This window comes from Triturus cristatus, chromosome 12 (assembly GCF_964204655.1).
Source record: "Triturus cristatus chromosome 12, aTriCri1.1, whole genome shotgun sequence".
Lineage (NCBI taxonomy): Eukaryota > Metazoa > Chordata > Amphibia > Caudata > Salamandridae > Triturus > Triturus cristatus.
Genome location: NC_140595.1, coordinates 128,049,300 through 128,067,198, shown reverse-complemented (window position 1 = coordinate 128,067,198; position 17,899 = coordinate 128,049,300). Strand labels below are relative to the sequence as shown.

Here is a 17,899-nt window from a genome sequence, read left to right as displayed (position 1 = left end):
TTTTAAAAATTATTGTTATTGTGCAGGAAGGGGGATATTCCTGCTGGTAAACAAACATTGGCATTTTGCAGTTTCCATGTGTGCTGCACAATGCAGCACACATGGAAACAGCAAAAACAAGGAGAAATAAAGCATTTTTCCTAATTTCACCTGTTGAAGACCAGATTTTTCCTGATCTTAATTTTGGCACTGCCTCCTATTTATGCTGCTCTTCTAAATAGGGGGCAGCGTCAAAATCAATGGGTGTTGTGGTGGAACGCCCACCACAACACCCATTGCCCACCCCTTTCACGCTAAGTGCAGCGTGAAAGAGTGCCTTAATTGTAAGGCAGCATTAAGCCACGTTAAGTTGCTTAAAGCTACCTTGTAAATAAAACAAACCTCCCATCACCACCAAAACATCACTAAAAGAGACGTGGTTGCAATAGGGGCTTGTAAATACGCCACTAAGTCTCCTTGGACTGCCTCAAAGAGCACCTTTTATTTTGAAGATTGAGACCATAGTTGAATAAATGCATAAAACACAAACGTAGTTTATAATGGCTGAGAACTGTAGCCCAAAGCAGTTCACATATTTCTCCATCATGCATTGATATAAATATAGATGATGACCAGCTGTTGTAGCTAGATCATTTGTCACTGCTTTAGTTGTGAGATACACAAGTAGTATTAACATGAAGGGTTGTCTTGAGAATATGTATGGTCACTATGGGCACACATAACATTTTTTCCTCTTGTCTGGCACCTAGTTAATCCTTTGACTCGGAGCAATCTATCTCTGCACTTTGCGAACAACCAGCAGTGTGACCGCCAAGTGCGGGTGTTGCAGTGGCTGTCAACAGTAAGCCGTCATGAAGAGCTTCTGGACTCTGAAAGGTAGGCGAATGCTTCTGCTGTAGCAGTCTATTCTATAATCTATAAAGTGACTACAGTTGTAGGAATTCACAGCCTAATAGGATATTGTCTCAAAGCATTTGGCACCATAACCCTTCTGTGGGAATCCATGCTTGCTTCCATGTTACCTACCCATTACAAACAAAATACTTCCCAATGAACTATACATTTCCAAAATGTATTGACTCTGATTCAGGTTTTTATGTTTTTGATTTTATGAGTTCATTATTATCACTGCTTGTTGCATGTTTGCTGTTATTTAGGGGCCAATAATGATGTTGGTTGGAAAACCTCTGACCTCTAGTCAGAAGCTTCCCAACCGTGGTCAGACTTTCCAGAAGACTCGGTCGGTTTGTGGCCCGAAGACTGATTGAGAGTTTGCGGTCGGAATGTAAACCAGACGGTCATTCTGACTCAGTTCCGTCCAGCGCTCGGAGTGTTCCTGTCGATCGGAACCGCACCATAATCCCCTATGGATGGCGTTTGTACCATCTGTATCACGATGTTGGTTTCTGACAACCTTTCTGTGCCGGCCTTTCCGACATGGAAAGGCTGTCGGAAAGTAACTTTGGGGGTACCTAGCAGGGCCCCTTTGCCCCCGTGGTCTAAGGTCCGTGGTGAAGGGGGTACCTAGGGTACCCTCTCCCTGTGAAACCCTGCACTGTATGGTTGGTACCATTGTGCATGGTTTTACACATGCACCCATTTCTTTATAGGAGCCTGTATTATGGCCGTTTTATGGCCGTAACACAAGCTCCCATAGAGAACAGTGGGAATTTGACCGAACAGTGGTCAGTCGCATCATAATCAGGCCTTCGGATCCGCCGACCTCAGGTCAGTCAGACCTGAGTCCAAGATGTTGTCTGTTGGTGGCAACTCCAACATCGTGATGAGCCCCTTAGTATTCAATTTGTAATGTTGAAGGTGAGCTGGTTATCGGGGCAGAAATAACAGTTGTGTATACGTGCACATTCCTCAGAACATTAGTATGCATTGCCTATAGTTTTAATGTTGAATTTTTTTGGCCCGGTTCACTGACAAAATATGAAACCCCAAAATAGCCCCATGCAAAAATATTGTTATATAAATATCAATATCAAAAATATAGTTATGCTATACTAAATTACAAACATTTTGAGAAAAAAAATCATTCTCTTATATCATTGTATAACATATTGTTTCTTTACATATATATAATTGTAAATATTAAACATTACATATATTAATGACACTAATGTAAATATATATATATATGTAATAGTTAAAAAAAACAATTACAATTATTTTCAAAAAGTAAAACACACATATATTAATATATATATTTATTTACAGATTGCTAATTAAAAAATATTATTAAACTAATAATTTTTATGTATAGTATAATCATTTTTTATATATATAATCTTATTACCTTTACAAAAATGATTATACTATACATACACATTATTAGTTTAATAATAGTTTTATATTTAATTATATATATATATATATATATATAAATATATATATATATATATATATATATATATATAACATAAAATATATTAAAAAATGTATTTTCATTACAAATAAAAAATTTAACCAAATACAAAATAGCAATTCAATAAAAATGCATTACATGTTAAAAACATTATTAATATTATAATTTTCAATAAACAAAAACATAATAATATACATTTAAACAATATAAACTAGACTATAAAATGCATTTACAATTCTCACTACAGTTTAGACAAATGTAGGCAAAATGTTGTACTCAGGAGGGGTAACATTTTCTATTCCCACTCCAGTCAAATCAACAGTATGGAAATTGTTGGATTGCGGAGGGGTAAAATTTACTATTCAACTTCAGTGACTCTTGTCCATTATTGATGTAAGAGTCATACCAGTGAAGATGTTGATTTCCTAAAACAGATAATGTATGCAGCATGCATATTGCTATACTTTGGATGTCAATACTGTTATGAGGTTTTCTGGTTAAACAGAAGTACTTTTACCAATAAATCATGACTACCCAAAGATTTCCACCACCAGGTCTCTGGTGAACCCCACCCCATCATACACCCTTAAAATGGGATGCAGGTAAGGAAGATCATAGAGGATGTTCTATAAATTAGCTTATATTGGCAATACCTTGTAATGTGTGTAACATCGCCAATTGTCGACCATTAGAAAGTGGCTCAATCATGGAAGGTGTACATTCACAAGGAAGGCTTTGTTGGCTTAGGTTTTTTCTTTTTCACAGCTGCTCTCGGATACTGAAGTATTTTTCTGCTTTTAGAAACATTTATTTCATTTAGAGAAAGAGCTCAGGACATTCCTAATGGGTTCATTGATGCTACAATCAAAACCAAATCAGTAAAGGCCATAATTAGCTGTGAGCACAGATATTGTCCAGGGAGACCATTGTCAGACACAATGTCTGATAGCCATCCGTAAGCTTCAGTTATCAGTTGAGAATGAAAGGAAAAAAACGAAGAACTTTTTCTAGTGGCCGTGCTACAGTATAACACCACTGGTTGGTAATTCAGCCGGCGTCAACGTAAAATAAATGTACACTACGGTAGAGTAATCTTTGTAATGGGTACCATCTCATTACTGGAACTATAAAAGTTCTATAAACAATTGAGATACACAATGGACAAAACATTAAATCATACTAATCTTTAATCTATTTATTAAGCTTAACAATATTTAAATGTAGCCTCATGATTAGATGGGAATTATTTTTTATGTGGCCAACAAATACAGTTTTTATCTCACATATATCTTTTTTTAGATTGGATAACATCAGTACCATTTCAATACCACTTTTAAACTGGCATCAACTATATGAAAACAGTCATATTGAACTTCTCGTGTCTTCTTTTTTCACAAAGATTGCAGCCGGCATACATTCAACATGTGTAAGGATTCCCGCTTCCTCAAGGCTCCATGGTTGAATTTATTAAATGTGTCCTCCTGTATCATTTTCCAGTTAAATGTTCCTTATACTTCACTTCAGTGCATTCCATATAATTAAACTTACCGTAATTTCCAAAGTTGCAAGATTGAAAATCAACTTGATGTGTCGTTTAATGGTCCTCAGTTTCTTCTCAGATCTCTATCTTTATGTAACTGTTTCATAACTTCTCATCAATATTTAGAAACAATAAGCCGATAATATGGCTGTTACAATTGCCCATCGATATCCCCTCACTAACAGGCATAACTCATGTGCTAAGTCATAACTACAAAAGCAAAGTCGCAGATTCATCGTAGAGTTTTAGCCTTCAATTCCACGTAACTATTCCAGAGGAGGATGTGCCAATGAATGCTCAATTACAGCAAAAAAAAGTCTAATACAGCCCGGAATGGCCGGGGTGAGATGTAAATATTTTTGCAGCTTTCAGGTGCCCTGGCACCAGCAACACATGCTCGGACACAAAAATCAGTTGCCAATGCATAGCCATATACTTGTGTAGGGTTATGTATATTGAGGTGTACCCATGTAGGCCGAGTTCTGCGCCACAAGCACACACACATTGTCCCTCATGTCCATGCTCAATTGTGTTTTTGAATGTTCTAATCTAGCCATTTCTATCCAGTTCAGTCTTAGCCTCAAAGTTTCTGGTGGAAGATTAGCCTCAGATGCTCAGTGCAGTTCCCCCTGCACAGTATGTCTTCAAATACCCAATGCTGCCTCACGGTACATGTGCAGGTGCATGAAATGGCCTATCATTTCTCCCTATGCAGAGATCGTCTTGTGCAGGTTTAGCCTTGAATGTCCAGTGCCATGTCCCAAGGTGTTGATTTACCATTAAAGGCTCAGAGCAGCAGTGCAGCTTCAGCTTCTATCTGTACGTCCCAGCTGCCCAGTGCTGACTCCCATTGTTGAGTTTTGTTTGATGAAAAAGCCTCCACATGTTTGACGTTTAATTCCAGCTCCTTACTTTTAGCAACCATGACCAGTACAGGAGATCCACATTGGGTAGTATGATAGAGGCACGCATGGCTAAACCATGTGTGCCTCCACAATGCTGCCCTAACCACAAATGCATCTGAACAACTCATTCTTTACCACTTATGCCTTTACCATGCAATTTTGTGGTAAAGGCATGACTGGTAAAGGGACATTTGTGGTAACTTTTACACTTGAGCCCCCGAGCCCTAAAAACTACCATGACCCCCACAAGCTGCAAAAACTACCCACCCAAGCCCTAAGAACTAACCCAACCCTTTATGACCCCATAAAAACTACTCCAACACCACAAGACCTAAAAACTATCCCGACCCCCCTGAGCTCTAATAATTACCCAACCCCCTGAGCCCTACAAACTTCCCCGACACCTGGAGCCCTGAAAACATCCTAATCAGCCTTAAAACTCCATAACCCGGCCCCAGCCCCACTTACCTCATTGTGTCCTCTCCCGATCCTTCCTGTTCCTGGGCCCACCCATTCCAGCATCTAGACCACACGCATACCTCAACTACGCATATGCTTGGTTAAGGCAAGCTTGGTTGCCCTTGCAGGGAAATGGCATGCATGGCTTAGCCCGCGTTCTAATGGCTGTTTCGCTCCACATGGTGCTGGGGCTCTACTTTCCACCTCATATTTCTTGATTGAAGGCAACATACACGCTTTGTTGAAGGAACACTGATCCTAACTTACCTTCTTCTTGAGCTACATGAGCTCTCTTATGGCCTGTCTTTAATTTCTTCCCTGATGCTTCAGTTTGCAGGCTCCTTGATGGTAGTATTGGAATTGTTTATCCCTAGTTCCAACTAGAGACCCCAGCAGCTTCCTCTTTGAGCTGAGGGATTAGAAGGTGGGAAAAGGGATAGGAAATCAAGAAGGCAGACCTAGCTCATATTGCCAGATTTACGTTCTTTTGTATGCTGTCCCTGCTACCTCAGAGACCAGGAGAACAGCAAACTGCTAACTGTCTACTTCGCTTGTTAGCCACTATATGATGCATGTCATAATCATTCTATATGTTATGTACTTTCATGCAAAGTTGTAGTTCTTTTTTTTATTTTTTATTGGAATACTTAATCATTCCCATAATCTAAAAATACAAATTTACATAAAAGCATAAAAAAATCACAAAAAGCAGGATCAAGTTTAAATATATCATTACATTCTTGCCTAATATTATATAGTAATACAAACACATGATTCTTATACACAATCAACCAAATACCTTTAAGAAAACCCCATTTAATATACTTCATATTTATGATTTCATATAAAGAAAAACCTCTTAACCCAAAGTTTCCCATGATTTCTAAAATTTCCTATATGATCCAGATCTTAATGCATATCTTTTCTCCAACTCCTTAATCCTATTATGTTTACACTGTAGTTTTTGACAAGTCGGAATTTCATCAGACCGCCACCTTTTCAGGATTAAGGATCTAGCTAGTAGGACCACAATGTATAACAAGTCAACCTTTAAGTCAGGTGACTATCCTAAAACTGCAGACTGAGCATCCAATGTTTGCTGTATTTTCAGTCTATCAGTACAATACCGATTGATGTTATCCCTTCAGGGCTGAGAGGAGATGATGGCAGATAAACCCGTTAGTGCACTTACTTACTCAGTCACGCCCTGGAAGCAAAGGATCGAGGATGCAATCTCGGGAGAACCTGCAGGGCTCTTGCGAATCCCTTGGCGGTGCCACCGCCAGTGTTTTGGTGGCATCGGAGGGGGGGGGGTCATTGTTAGGAATGTGGACCGGGAGGTTAAGGAGGATGTTGAAAGCAGTGGATCGAAAACGCCGGCAATAGCCGAGACGGCGTCAAGAGGTGAAGGTAAGGATGCACAAGCGTGGGGAGCCTCCTGTCCTTCTCCTGAAGAAATCCTCCAACATCCAAACTTGTGCCTGCTGCTTTAACTCGAGGCTTAATTGCGGGATGCTCTACAAGGAAGAGACTTAATTGTATACTGAACTCTAAGTAACAAAGTAGTAGGACATCGTGATTCAGTAGAAACTGATTAATAGGGGCTTAAATAACGAAAAAAGAAAAGAGGAGAGAAGGTGACTGTTGCAGCATGTGCGCATTTAAGCGCAAACCCCCAAATGCGAATTCTGTCCCTGTTAATCAATCTACCCCGGTTCAGAGGTCGCGTCAAAAGAGCATCCTAGAGAAAACACTGGGTAGTTCACGTACATTACAAAGCGCACAACAGACGATGGATCTAAAGGTGCAACAGCTTCTGGAGGCAAATAGATTAGAGACCCCTGATGTCCAAGAGGCCCAGGCGGAGATTGAAAAAGGGGTGGAGAAGGAAGATACTTTGGAGACTGCAAGACTACAAATGTCTAGCCTCCTGCAACACTGGAAAGAACAGAAGATATGGAAAGTAATATCGAAATAGGAGGCCTCCAAAAGTAATCTACTGCTGTGCCCTTTTCAATTCCCCATCTGTTGCAAACAATATCCTCTTTTTTTCGAAATCACATATTGCGGTGACAGCTTCAACCACCTCCAGCTAGTTAATACATTAAACAATATCCCAGGCAGCATTGTCTTCAGCTCAACAGCATGCAGGGACAAAAGTGGCAATAGACAAATCTTGGCTGGTGGCAACAGCAATAGTAGGCAATGAGGAACCTCTGCAGGAGATAGAAAATGAACGGGAATCTAGACAAATGGTTAGAGACATGTTCGAGTTGATTCTTTCTGAGATAAAAGAGCTGCGTATGACACAGTCACAGGAGATATTTTATCATTACATGAAAGGTTGTTGGAAATCCAAGAGACAATGGGTAAAATACCAGAGCGTCTGACGGAAGCTGAGGAACAAGAAACTAGCCTAGAGGACAAGGTAGTGTCCTTTGAGCAGGAAATAATACAAATTAGGCAAAATACAGATGTCGTTGGGGCTAAATTATAGGATGTGGAAAATTACAACAGGTGTACAAACTTACGGTTAGTTGGGGTCCCGGAAGCAATTGAAGGCCCACAATTTCGGGACTGGGTAGAATCCCTGCTGAGAAAAGCAATCACGAATCCAACAGGAGACTTAACAGTTTCAAGAGCCTATAGGGTAACTTTCCAACGCCCCATTAATGCAAAAACACTCATAATATTCTAGTGAATTTTGTTGACTTTCGAATAAGAGAAAAAATAATGTCTAAGGCGATTTGAAAAAAAACTTTGACGACACAAGAAGTCCTGTCATTTAAAATCTTTTCGGATATGACTGCATTAGCAGCAAAGAGGCGGAGAGAATTTGTTCGAATGATTGATTCTTTTAAAGCAAAAGGGGCACAAGCAACCATTGTTCAACAATCGAAATTAAAAGGTCTCATAAATGGCAAATTTCACCTAATGGAAGATGTAGCAAAAGCACAAGAACTATTACAGTAGAAGTATATCTCACTATAAAAACCTATTAACTATGAATGCTAAATGTTAGGCAATAATTATGGGTTGATATTTTATAGAGATACTTATGTTAAGGATTTTGCAGCTCAAATATGAGTGTAAATGCTACCAGGAGTGAGAGACCGGAGGACCTGGGTCACTCCGGTAGTGGTAAGCACACAATACTGGGTGCTGGGTCATGGCACTCAGGGTACCAAGTGGGGGTAGAGAGGTGGTGTGGGTTACCCTCTCACTAGGGTCACAGGGGTATGGGAAAGATAATGGTCGGAAGGGATTACGCAGGGTACGGGGTGATTGCAGGGGAGAAAAATGGGATAGTTCATCCATGCATACAAGAAAACTATCTTTGGTAAATGAAGTAATGTTATCATCAATGCTAATATGCACTTTACATGACACTTTACTTTGCACTGTCAGTTAAAAAAATTGTTACGTACTGTAGTTAAAAGAATAATGCACATTGCACTTTGAATTATACGTCTTATTCTCTCCTTAAACATCAATGGCTTCAATAATAAAATAAAAGCGAAGCCATTGAAGAATAGGTAAGAGGATATATCCCTGACATTGTATTGATCCAGGAGATGCATAATATGAATAAAAAGAAATCTACATATAGTATGTTTAGGCAGTGGGCATAGTTAGGTATTTTTCATCAGCAAGTGCTGCTCATAGAGGGATAGCAATTTTCGTGAATAGATTCTCTTTTCAGATCACCTACTTTCAGGTTGATAAAGAAGGCAGGTGGGCTTGATCAGTGGTTTGATTATTAATAACAGGTTAACCACAGCCGAATATATGCACCATTTGAAGACGATCCTACCCGTTTATTGGAGCTTTATCACCCATTACGGCATAATCCTGGAACAGTGATATTGGGGGTGATTTTTACTTTTTGCAGGCTCCTGAATTGGATTCATCCTCTGGTACACAGAAACAGAATAAACCACCTATGAAAAAGGTATTAGCGGAATGTATGCAAAGATCTGATAGACATATTGCAGATACAATTTCACAATATGAGAGAATATTCATGTTTCTAAGCTAAATATAAAACAGTGGCAAGATTAGATCATTTTCTTACTTCATGCAATTTAAGTTTAATCAACTACACATATATTCAAAACAGATTTTCTGATCATGTTTTGGTAAAGTTGGAAGTATCAGGGTTTGGGGCACTTAAGTCATCATCAACATCCACATCGAGGATGAAGACTTGTGTACGGAAACCCAGAATAAAATAGAAAGCTTCTTTCAACTGAATAGGATGCAGCTAGAGTAAAAAGAATCTGGGAGGCTTTTAAAGCTACTACACATGGATATATTAGCAGCTGGATGCCTCCGAAATGAAATGAGGAGAGTCCGTTTTCTTATAAATGTTTAGCTTGGCAAATAAGAGAAAGACAGGCACACAAAAGGATTACTGCCTTGGTAGATAAAGATACAAATATTCACATCACAAATGAAGTACAGATACAGGAGTAGTCCAAACACTATGAAGCAATCTATTAAGTTAGACAAGAGGTAGATATTTCAAAACTAAAGGATTTTCCTATTAAACTCTTCATTCCTAAACTATAGGCAAGTCAAATTGAGAATATGTTGACCGATGTTACATTAAAAGAAATGGAAGTTGTAGTGCAATCTCTGGCTAATGGAAAAACATATGGAGAAGATGGATTGCCTGCTGAACTAAATAAGAAATGTTATTCAATAATAAATCCTGAATTAGTAATGTTAGCCAATTATATTTTTATGGGAGGCGAGATACCACCCTCTTTCCGTACGGCAGTATTAGTCAGCTTTTTGAAAAAGAATAAAGATAAGGAGGACATTAATTCATACAGGCCTATAAGCCTCTTAAACACCAATTATAAAATTATAGCCAAATTATTGCCAAACTGAATGAAAAAGTGTGGATTTGTATCAATTAAACACCTAACTTTTAATACCAGTAGTTTAGTCAAAGGTATTGATTATTTTAGTCATAACAAAATCCCGGCCCAGATTATGTTACCAGATTATGTTACCAGATGCCAGGAAGGCTTTTGATCAGGTTTGCTGGGAGATTCTTTTCTATATTCTAACTGAGATTGGATTCCCTGTTGAATGTATTAATATAATATCCAAGTTTTATAAAAAGGCTTCTGCACGAGTAATTATTACTTCAAACAAGATTGGCGTTTGCAAAGTTAACAGAGGAACAAGACAAGGTTGTCCTCTGTCGCCATTACTTTTAGCTCTTTTTATAAAGCCGTTAGCAATAGCTGTTTGCTCAAATAGCAATCTGACATCCCTGATTCCAGGAATTACACAAATAAAGCTTTGTGCTGATGATATAGCATTATTTCATAGACCCTACATAAAAGTTCAAAAATATATATTTGAATCTTCCAGGAATACCAGCTAATTGGAGGGTATAAAATAAATAAATCAAAGACGGAGATTCTGTTCTGTAATACTGCACCCAACACTTTAGTAACAGAACTGGGCTTACTGGTCATTACTAGGCCCAAGAGGTATATTGTGATATACTTCTCTAAAAAAGTAAATTACCTGTATGTTTAAATTATGTCCCCTTCATTAATAAGATAATAGGACTGTTTCCAAAATTTAATAATTTGCCCCTTTCAATACCGGGTCAGGGTGCACTAATCCGTATGTTAATTTGACCTTTATGCATTTTTTTGTTTTTAGCCATCCCTAATGCAATCCAAATGAAATTCTTTAAAGAAGTGCAAGGCATGTTTTCCATTTTTTATTAGCAAACAAACCACAAAGATTAGCTTCAGATACACTTTATGGACCAGTAAATGAAGGAGGTCTAGGCCTCCCTGATTTGTATTATTTTGAGAATTTTGCACACACCACATATAGATCATCGAAGTATTTAAACATTAAAAGATACGATCATTTCTCCTTAGATTTAATTTATCAAGAATATGATAATGTTAGTTTTATGCGTTTAGCGAAAACCTCTAAGAAAGTCAGATACAAGACGCTACAGTGTAACATCAAACATGTGCAACAACAGTTTCGGCACTACACGATTCACACCATTAATGGAGTAACACTGCTATCAGAAGTCTATATAGTAGAGCATCATTTGATAGATAGGAATGTAATGTCTAATTGTATGAGCAATGGCTATCAGAAAAAATTGGACTTTTTAGAGGGGAATTGAAAAAATTTGAATGAAATAGAGACTAGCATTATACATTGTCAAAAAAAATATTCAATGGTCCAATATTAAAATTAGTTATGTTTTACGATAGCTGAATCTCTTACACATAATTGAAACTATGAAACTCGCTGGGGAGCTGATACAATCTAAAACCCGCAAGAAAATCAGTATCTTGGCTTCTCTCCCACGCATCCAGGTGGCAGATAAACTTCATGGGAAAGCCACCCAAAAAATTGCATTCAAAGGAGGCCTCCAGATATCCATTGCAGCTTGGGATCAGATTAATGAGTTTAATTTCTCTTTATTGAAAGGGGAAAATGCATGACATATTAAATTTTACATTAAAAAACTTTTATATAGAGCCCCCGATTTTCTCCATAAAATAAATCCGCAGATTTCGGCAAACTAACTTCAGTGCAATATGGAAGGAGGGGAGAATTGGACACATACTATATGTGGCTGCTCAAGGTTGAGCAGGTTTTGGGCCAAAGTTTTAGTTCTGTGTTTTTTTCCGGAGAACAATGCACATAATAGTGGGGGCAATTGGATGATAGACTAGAAAGTACAAACTAATCTGGTTTTTCATCACGGCATCGGTCTTCAATTGTGGACATGCAGTTAGTATAACGTGTTTGTAAATAGTGTAACCTTGATATTAAAAATAATTTCCCATGTATTTATAACTCTTTCAGGAGCATTGAATCCCCTAATTTATGGTTTGCTGGTGCTGATTCCCTTCGTCCTGATCTGTAGCCAGTGCCAGAGTTACAGAACTGGCAGGACACTGTTGGACGCGATGTTGCACCCCATCTACCACAGAGGGAAAGGGCTAGGCAGGACGCCATACATGGTGAGCAGTCCAATTCATTGTCTGATTTCTGATTCAGGCTTTTTTGGTTAATGTTTCAAAGCATTGTTTGAATTTTATTTGTTTTCTAATGAGAAGTTACAGCTGCAAAATAACTATACTATTAAAGATGAGGGAGCAATGTGCAAGAATTGCTTTTCCCAAATTGAGATTCTTACTGAAAGTCTGAAACGCAATTTGGAAAATGCAATCCCTAATCCCTAGTGGGTCACAAATTGACCTTCCTCATTAATATTAATGAGGTAAGTCGCAGTATACGACCCATTAGGAATGATAGCCATCACATGGATGATGGCCTGCTGGGGACAGCACACCACCATGTCTGTGATTGCTTTTTAATAAAGCAATATTGTTTTCTCTAAGTGCAGCCCATTTACTTTCAAGGAAAATAGAAAATGAAACTTTTAAGTTTTGTGGGATCACTGCCTACTCACAAAAAATATTTTTGTTTACATTCTCAAAAGGGATGGGGATCTTTTGTGTACCCTTCCCATTTGCAAATGGTTACCACTGCATTTTAGTAGTGGGTAAAAATGCATGTTTTGCAACCTGTAGTTCGGCAGCAAAACATTAACACTACTGCAAATTGATAGTTGAAAGGGACCCCTAAACACACTCCTTCCAACTACCAAATCGCTGAATCAAATTGCAATTCGGTAGTTACTGAATTGCAATTTGGCATTTGTACTATAAAACATGTTGTTGCTGTTGCAAACAAGCTGATTTGTGATTCAACCTGTCTATTACCTCAAAAACATATTTGACATATGGCCCTAAGCCACCATTTGCATTACATTGCCTTAGATGCACGGGAGCCCATTTATTTTGGTCACTGGTATAGTGAGAATTATTCTAAAGCAAATACCCTTTCTCTCAGTACATACTATGCCTTACTGGAGAGATCCGCCTCAGCAATGAGTCTGACTGGTTTCCAACCACAACTGTACTAGTAGGCAATTGTTCTTTAAATGAGAATTATAAAAAGCTTGGTGTAGCAGCAAGGATTCTATTTAAAAATAAATAGCCTAATATCTTGAAAATATTGATTCGTGCTTGCACGGTATCTGGGAAACAAAGCTTCCAAAAATTGTACTGAATTTTTTTTCTCGTAATGGAAAATACATAAACACTCACTCCACTTTTTATACAAAAATAAATCTGGAAGAGAGAAAGGGAAATGTGGAAGCTGAAGTAAATGGCTATCTTGATGAGTTACCTTGCATCATATGTGACACCTTCTGTCAGTTCAAGCTGTTGAGTTAATAGCATGTTCTGAGACTCAATATTTTTAGCAAGGGCTCAAAAAAACTCAGTAGGCACCCTACCATTGGCTAATAAGATAAGACTGTGCTTTTATGTGGGACCGTAGCTTGGTCAGTAAGATTGAAGGAGGGGGTGAGCATCAGATTTTCCCAAAATGAGGCTGGCATATAATGTTTAAATACATCATACGAAAACCAGGGTGCATAAGAGGGTACTAAGGGGCGGTGGAAAGGGAGAGGAATGCAGATCGGTAGGAGCACCAAGGGGGAAAATGCAATATTTTGTAAAATAACCAACATTTTTGAGGACGTTCGAAACAGAGTGAGAGAGTGTGTGCGTTTTTGTCTGCGTGTATGGAAAACTTCCTGTTGAAATCCGACTGACACCTCACAATACCCGACTGAATGCACCTGTCCCCAACTATTTATCAGAAGATACATTTATTACTGGGGTGTAACACCTCAACCCCCCCCCCCCCCCCCCAAGCTACACCCCTGCTTTTATGCTTTAATGGCTCTAAGTGGTGCTTAAAGTAATTTGTCAGTCACTATGTCCCTTTGAAGTTAATGTATTGCTTATGAGTTAACTCTGACCAGGGTCTGACCTCTTCCGCGTGTTAGTTTTTCATGTGCTGAGAAGAACCAAAATCACTCCATGGATCTGAGCAGAGAAATGCCATGCTCATAGTTGGCCTTTGTATCTTCATCCTTGTTAGTTAGGGATTACTTGTGTGACCTGTTACCTGCAAATAATAATAATTCGTTTTTATTACAAGGGTGATTCTCTCTAAGCTGCCTTTGAATTAGTGCAAAAAAACAGTTGATGGACCGAATGCAGAACAATGTCATACATTCACCCCAGTAGAGAGATCTGGGCCTAAATCCATTGTTTTTTTGCTCACCATGCCATTCCAGTTTTAACCCAGCCATGTGCAAATCAGTCTTGAGCCTGTGCCTCATGGGAACAGTCCAGCCCGAACTGCCAAGCCAGGTCCTCCCTGGACTGGAAACAAGCATCCTAGGACCGGTTTCGGGGTTTCACCCCTCTTCAGCCAGGATAGCTTGATTCCAGTGGCATGGAGAGCAAGGGACCCACGTCTGGGGATACCCTTCCCACTCGGGGTGACATAGTGGTAATTCCAGGGAGCATTCAGTTACACATGCTTAGTGGCCCATGTCAAGTACTAAACCCATAGAACCTTCTGGCTTAGGAGAAAACTGCATTCATCACGAGGGGATGCTAGAGCCATCACTTTTAAAAGAAAAAGAAACTAAAGCAGTTTGTGGCACTCTTAAAATCAGAGACTGACGGAAAGCGCCGGGCGTAACATGGGTCAACTCTGCGGCACTTCAGTCACCTGAAAGGATCATCTCTAAAAAGTGAACAGGCTCAGAGCAGAGTTTAACTTATAACATTAGGGATGGCAGACTGCCAAATTGGGGAATAGTTGGTCACAGAGTCAGTAGCATGTTAGATTTTCTTCTGGAATTTCTTTTTACATTGCTGCCACATTCTGATAACTCTTTTGACAGCACTTCTTTTGTTGCCAAAACACTCTTTTGTTTGTTCCCAGAAGGCATCACAACTTTTTAAGACTCAGTCCTATTAAGACAGGTGCTATTTTTCAGCATTTTTGTTGAACACTGGGATCAGGACCTCTGGCTGACTTCTCTGGGCTCACTGTCCTCAACCAGTAAATACTGAAAAAACATCTGGAAATTATTGATACTAATCTTCCTGTGGAGCTGTGGGTTTCACAGTTGTCTAGCACAGTGTTTCTCAAACTGTGGGACAGAGATTCGCAAGCCAATTCACGAAAGTCTAGCAATCAATTAGAATACCTTTAAATTCCATATGTCTCTTGTCACATTTGCTGTACTGCAATGACAGAGGTCAAATGTCAAGCTCTGCCTCCTGCCAAATTGCTGCTTATATTTTTTAACATTGAGATTGTTTTTTACAAGCCCCTCTCACTTGCAATAAAGAAAAAGTACAGTGAATTATGTGACAACCTTGATGGGGTACTGGGAATGTGAAAGGAAAGCCTGCTGGATGGCATTTGAACTGTAACACAAGAAAATGTAAATACCTGTAAATTAACTTTAAGCAGTCATTTTACTCTAAAGCAAAACTTAGGTAAGAATAAAATTAGCTGTGGAAACGATCTCAAAAACATACTACACTGATGAGGCCTAAACCAGGGCTGTGTCCTTGCCCCAACACTCGTCAATGTATATACCGCAGATTTGGGGAAGAAGATGTGTCAAAATGCAAACCTCGCAATCCCCAATATTGGCCCAAATAGAGTTCACTTATTACAGTACCTAGACAATTTGGTAATAAAGGATCACACCAAAACTGGACTACAAAGGGGACTGGATGCTCTTAACATCTAGAACGAAAGCAATGAATTGGCTGTGAACCCAAACAAGACCTTGGTGATGGTTTTTGGACATAAAGCAAAAACAGCTTTACTCAGCTGGAGACTGGGCGCCTAGATTATTGCCACCAGAAGGACGTACACCTGCCTTGGGGCTTGGCTCAGTGATACTGGGAAGGCAACTTCACACCAACAAAGAATGAAGTCCAAGGCTCAATCAACAATCAATGCTTCATGCAAACTTCCGGGTAAGCTGTGCAGTTCAACAACGCTGCCAAAAAAAAAAAAAAAAAAAAAAAAACCTATATAAACACTCACATACAGTGGAACTATATCAATTGTACATACACTCCGGGGGGTGGGGTTGGGCTAGGGGCATCAATCACATACCGGGTTCCGGTTGGACTTGGCAAGGGTTCCCCAGGGGGTAGGGGGGGTGCGTGTAGGTCACTGGGTTGTAGGGGTAAGGTTAGGGGTGTGGGTTAGCATTAACAGAAACATTTCCTCGTTTTCAGTCTGGTCCCAGATTCAGTTTTGTAGATTTATACTTTCCTTTGTTTTTTCCTGGAATGAATTCTTACATATCTCACATTTTAATTCATTTAAAGGGTGGAACTTGAGCTATGAGTGATCTCAGGATTCTCTCCTGGAATGTTAATGGTCTGCGTACCAAATCAAGGGCAAACAGAATTCTTCAGTACCTTCGTGATGTTGATGCGCAGATCATTATACTCCAGGAGACACATCTAATTGAAGAGGAGATGTTGGATTTAGTGAAAAGGAACAGGTGGATTGACATATCGGTATCCACCTCCCAGACTTCGAATACGAGGGGTGTTACAGTTCTCTTTAAAAAATCAGTTAATACTAGGATCATAACCTCTAAGGTTGATCCGGGAGGCAGATGGGCAATTACTCAGGTGGTTATTGGAGGGGTAAACATAACACTTGCAGGTTTTTATGGTCCCAACCAGGATGATCCTGCTCCTCTAGAGTCTCTTTTCTCAAATTTGCTACATTTTCCGGATCCCATAATCCTTTCAGGAGACTTTAATATTGTACTCGATCCATCTTTAGATAAGATCCCTCGTAGTAGGCAGTTAGCTCCATCTAAAGCCAGAGCTCTTCTGCAGAGTTCTATGAAACAATACGGGTACGTGGACATCTGGCGGGCAAGAGCTGGTACGAAACTAGGTTTTTCTTTTTACAATCACAAGTATCACCATCGTTCTAGAATTGACTATTTTCTGATAAGCCATATCTTGGTTGATTCAGTAAAAGACATCTCTTACCTTCCTTCGCATCTCTCTGATCACTCTGCTGTTCTTTTGGAACTGGTCGGTGTAACTAAACCTCTTACCTACTCTTGGTCATTTGACAGATCTTTACTTTCCTGTTCCCAAGACGTACTGTCTATTAGATCAGAAACCATTGAATTCATGCGTATAAATATTGGATCTTCAGACCCTCGTGTCGTTTGGGATGCATTTAAGTGTAGTCTTTGTGGAGTGATTAAAAATAAGGCTGTACATCGTAGGAGGCTCTATGTCCAGGAGGTAACATCTATTGAAGCAGCGCTTCTGGAAGTGCAAGCAGAAATTAATGTTACCAACAAAGATCTTACAGATATTTATTCTCCCCTCCAAGAGAAGTTGGCTTCCCTTAAAGCAGGTTTATCCGACATATTAAATACACGTATCTTGCAAAAATGGGAAGCGAGTAAGCTGTCGCATTTTGAATACGGAGAGGGGGCTGGTAAACTGTTGGCCTGGAAGGCAAAGTCCGACAGAGCGCGTAACATTATTAGCGAGGTAACAACCATCCAGGGGACTGCTTCCTCTGACATAGAGATTAGAACCGCCTTTAAAAAATTTTTTCAGAACATCTATTTCGAGGACAAGAATATTGACTTAGCAGATATAGAGAGTTGGCTAA

The 17,899-nt window shown here is 39.3% G+C and overlaps 1 pseudogene; it reads left to right on the top strand.

Annotated features, from left to right (window-relative positions):
- The first annotated feature begins 2,641 nt into the window (after positions 1-2,641).
- The window catches only part of LOC146772868 (rho guanine nucleotide exchange factor 11-like), a 256,324-nt pseudogene continuing 241,066 nt past the window's right edge, over positions 2,642-17,899 (top strand).